The sequence below is a fragment of the Leptosomus discolor genome, chromosome 8, assembly GCF_034619465.1.
Source record: "Leptosomus discolor isolate bLepDis1 chromosome 8, bLepDis1.hap2, whole genome shotgun sequence".
In the NCBI taxonomy this organism is placed as follows: domain Eukaryota; kingdom Metazoa; phylum Chordata; class Aves; order Leptosomiformes; family Leptosomidae; genus Leptosomus; species Leptosomus discolor.
In genome coordinates, this window is record NC_141398.1 from 44139205 (window position 1) to 44144334 (window position 5130).

A 5130-nucleotide genomic window follows, 5' to 3' on the forward strand; every position below is an offset into this window, starting at 1 on the left:
GGTGTGGGTCTGTGTAAACTGAAGGCTCTGGCATCTGGCAGGCTCTGGTCACGTGAATTAGTACACCGGATTTAAACATATTTAATGGCTTTAAATGCACTGGGGTTTTAATTGTAAACTGTATTGAAAGTGGTGGTTGAGCGCAGATTTTCCAGAAGGACATTTTTGCCACTGGGTGAGGTGTCTGTGACTTGGTATGATTTTGTAGGGCAGTTAACTCCGAGTGAACCCAGTTCCTACTGTCTTCAACACAAATCTGTCTCCTCTAGCTCAGTGCTGAATCTGACTTTGTTATGAGGCTGAGGGGAAGATGTGTTAAGGCAGTGGTGTTTAAAAATGGGTGGGGAAGCCTAGAGCAAACCTGCAGTCTTTAGCAGCTCTCTGAAGGTTGCTGCTGCTACGTTTCCGGACGATCGCAGCATCTAGTCATTACTAGAACAGTTCTGTGTCTTTCCACTTGCGTCGGTATTGCCGTGTCAGCCCCAGCGAGCGCATCACAACGATCTAGTGCTTTGATACACCCGTCACTAGAGTGAAGCTGACAGACTTGGTGTAGGATGTTTTGCTGTTTGAGTCTTGAAACAGTGGCTGCTGTTCAGAGAAGCACTGTATCTGTTTCTACAGCAGCACTAGAAACCAGCACCAGCAAGAGCACATCAAACGAAATGTTGATTTCTTGCTGGTACTGGTGGCTTGGTGGAGCAAACCTCGAAATAGGCCTGTGCAAATAATGGATTTGAGATTTTTGTGGTGGTGTGTCTCTTTTCCCATTCCTACCCCTTTGGAAGGAAGGAGTGGGAGAAGGCTTAGGACTTGTAAGAACTTGGCTCTTACTCTTAGGTCACTTTTTGGGAGAAACATGTTGCGTAAATAAGCTGTTAAGCCCTGTCTTCAGATGAAAAACTTAGAGGACAGTGCAAAATTCTGAATTGGCACTGGTTTCTGTGCCCTTTCCTGCGGTGGGACATTCTGCCTCTTTAATTACATACGATTTTTCTAACATTGTTTTTGCATTCTTTACCTTGCGTGCTCAAGTTAGTTATTTTGTGAGAACAGGGCTTGGATGGCAGATAGCTGTAACCCTTTTATAATTTCTTGCATGTATCAGTGTAGAAAAGAAGGAAAAACCTGTGGATCGTGGAAGAAGGCAGGCGATTCTCTGCTGTTGCCGTTGGCAGTTCTGTGATGACACGTGCAGAAAGACTTTCTGTCCTTCCCTCTCTTCCTTACCCACCATGGGAAAGCAAAAGGAAGCACAGACCCTCGGGAGTGCTTGCCTGGCACCACAGCTGTTTCTTGAAAAGCTAGTGAGTAATGGGAGAGTGTGAGCCGGGCGTGGGGGTGTATGTGCGCGCCTGTGTGTTTTCTCCTGCGCGAGCAAAGGAACGAGTAACTGGGCACTTCCCTGCTCCAGTCCCTTGGATCTAGTGATCTTGAGGAAACTACTGCCCGTGTAAAATACAGGCTGGAAACTTATTTTTTCAGTCTTTCAAAGCAAAGAATGGTGTTCTTGCCCTGCGTGGCCAGCCACAAAAGGTGTCTGGCCTATTGGCGAGAGGGAGAACCTGCGGGCCGGGAGGCTGTGGGTGCCTGCTCTCGGGTGCAGCGTGTTGCCACGCACGGGGAGCGTGTGCTGGCAGCATGTGTGGCATCTCCTGGGCCAGTGCAGCCGTGGGTGGCTCCGCGGGCCCCACATGCCTCTGCAGAGAGCTCCCGCCTTCACCTCCCGGCTGTGGTCGCTTCTCGCTGGGATCTTTGCTGAAGAAGTCACAGACCGTGTCCAGCCCTTGTGGAGCAGGGTGAGTGCTCTTGCTGCTGATCTGCTCCTTGGGTGGGGAGGGAGGGAGGCGGTAGTGGGGGAGACAGTGTCTTGCTCAGCCGCCCTCCTCTTGTACCAGAAAAAAGCTCGTAGGTAGCGCAGGACAGGGCTGTGACAGTGGCTGCAGGGTGGAAGTTCAGTTGTCTTCTGACTTCTGAAATGCCTGGTAGAACCAAAGGCTGCTGCACTGCCGTATTGTGGGAGCAAAGGCCTTGAGTGCTTCTGCACAGAGACTGGGGTGGAAGAAGGGAACTGGCCGAAGACCCTTTTGTTCTCCAGAGCGTGCTTAGCTTCTTCAGCACCGTTTGGTGTTTCGTGCTTGCTGCTTCCCAGGCCTGCAGGCTGAGCACCTGGGGCGCGACCTTGCTCTGCATAGCTTGGACAGAGTTGAGCTGTTCTGTCTGCTTTAGATCCCTTCGATGCTTTTAGGTATTTTTCTCTTAATAAATTAAGAGAATTAAATAAGTGTCTCTTATTTAATGCTGTGCCTTGTGATTTGTATGTGCAGGAAGTAGCTCGCATCCAGCTTGCACCTTCCCCAGCAGTGTTACGGAAAGGGGGTAGATGTGTGGCACAACACCTAGAGGAAGGTTTGCAGCAGTCATGGCTGATGGCTCGTGCTTAAATCAAACTGCTGCTAGGGGTGGGGGATGGCCGACAGCTGCGTGACAACTAGCTGTATATTTGGGAGGTGTTTCTTTTGTTGCTCTCTTTCCTTTTTCTTGAGACTTGTGCAGCTGATTTACTACTTAAAGGAAAAAAGTCCTTCATAGTGTTTCTGGCTTTTGCTATCTGCATTGTAGGGACCAGACTTCTGATGATCCTAAATATGCATTTGTTCAATTTCACTCCATCCTCCGTGTCATGTGCCACTGGTTGTTAACCTTTCTAACAAATACGTGGTTTCAGTCAAGCATGAGCAGCTTGCTTTCAGTAGCCCTTTTCTGCTAGGGAAGGCTCTAGAATGGGGCACAGCATAGCGGAAGTGGGCCTTAGCTCGGCGTGGGACTTGTGAAAACTTGTGAGAGAACCAGCCCGCTTCCTTGTAACCCAGTACAAAGGAAGAAGATGGCTCTGTGTCACTCACCTCGGCCAGCTTTCTCGGTGTGCCGTTAATGGCCCCGTCAGCCTGCGTGGTTCACCCTCTGGCAGGTTATGAGGAATTGCGAGTGCCGAGGAATTGTCAAATGCCTGTTCTGAGCTTGCGATAGAAAAGGGGGATGGAGGAGTGGATCTGAAAGCTGAGCTTGTCTTGCCTGGGAAGGGGCGCTCTGTGGGGTTTTTTCAAGGAAAGCATGTGGGAGAGCTTGTTGAGGGCTAGCGCCCTGGCCTGGCGCTACTGTCAACGTTAATTCAGTTGCTGCTGTTTCTCTTATGCTTTTCTTAGGAAGGCTGAAATTGAAATTTATTCAACGCTTCAGATTCAGTGTTAGAAAAGTTTAGTTAAAGGACTCTTGGTGTGAAGTAGAAAACAGGCCTGAGCACCATGTACCAGCTGGGCAGGGAGACAACTGGAGTGTTAAACTGCAACGTGATGGTTTCTCGCTGTTTATTTTTATGATTGTTCAGAAGCTTTTGTAATAAACCACTGACTCGCAGACTTCCTAAGCCACTTAGCTGAAGAACTTGTGGGGAGGTTTTATCCCTTCTAATCTTGGGACACTCTTTCATCTGGGCTGCAGCAGGGTGGATGCAGGGCGTCATTCCTGCTGCGGTGCAACACCACGACATGCCCCGATCCCCACACGTGTGATGGCCTTGGGTGGGGGGCGGTGAAGCACAGGGCAGATCCTGGTGTCCCCTGATGTCAGTGCAGAGAGGTGGCTGCTGCTGTGTGCTTTGTCCGGTTGTTGCTGGGGTTTGGAATCCACCACAGTCGGTAAAAACAATGATGAGGAAGAATGATAGATGGATGTAGTAGAAACGATGGGTATTTGAGTACGTTTTGTTTATCTTTGAGCTGTTATGGACCTAGCTAGGTCTGGTTGCTCTAAGCTAAACCCATGCTAATATAATTTTGCTGAAAATAGTTTTACTTATTTAAAGAATGTGGAATTTTGTTTAGTTTGGAATAATCTGAATTGTCTTTTTTTTGTGTATTAGATTGAGAAAGGGGAGAGAACACACACTACGTCTTTCTGCAGTCGGATTTGTGCGTTACAAGAAGCTGTTCCAGGCTCAAGGTAGGCGAGTGAGTACTGAAACGGTACCGCTGAAACTGAATCCTTTCCCCCTGACTTTAGCTGTCATCTTTGCTAGTACAGGTCCCCCATTTAATGGAAAACTTGAGTCCCTGCCCACACTTCGATGAGGGGCATTTGTGCATGTCAGCTTCACAGGGCTGCACGCGGCCAAGCGCATTTTGGGCAGAGAAAGCAAGGTTCTGCCCCCAGGCCTGAATGGCTGTGGCTGCAGCTGGACTAGGTGATGGTTGTGGGTCCCTTCCACCCAAACTGCTCTGTTCTAAGCCTTGAATGAAATATTCTGAAGCTACTTGAGATTTTTTTAAAATCAGTTTACGTACTGGACTTTTCCCTTTGGGAACACTTCTGTTCAAGTGGCTTTTCTTAGCATTTGTTTCAAAGTATCATCAACTACAAGCAGCACCTCCATTGGTGTTTACAGCTGAGGGTTGCTAAACAATTCTGTTTCAGAAAGGGGTAGAAACCACAGAAACTGATGAAACTTAGGGCCAGGGCTGCTAGGTAAAAATGCCAGGGAGAACCAGCACGCCCTGAGCTGTGACAGTGCACTACCTGGCTGCCAGAGACCAAAATGGCTCTTAACAACAAGAATTCTTACGACTTTCCCTACCTTAGTTCCACCATGAGTATGCAGGCCTGTACGTGGGGAAATACTTCTGCTTCTGGTGGACTTGGTGAACTCGGATGTGAGCTCTTGCGTTAAAAGCTCCTGCAGGGCAGACCCCCCAGCTCGCCTCTGCTGTGGGGCCCTCAGGGTAGCCCCGAGCCCCCGTGGTGAGGCGCCCCTGCACAGGTGGTCCTGGGCACTGTCCCGCTGCCAAGCCACGGCCGGAAACGTGTTGACAGCAAACACAAGGGCTGAACTGGGGCAAGAGTAAATCCTTTTCCTTGTTGTGTGACTAATAGCTGTAAGTAATTTTTTTTTCTTTTTTACTTGCACTGTTGTTTGACTGAAGTCCTTGCAGCCCCAAGGGTAGTGAGCGCCTTGTGGACTCAGATGCTACTGTCGTTTTGATATTTTGGCTTTGCACCTGCTGGTCAAACCTAGATTGTGAGCACCACGGACTATTTTGAGCTTTGCACATATGATGCTTTTTTCACAGAAAA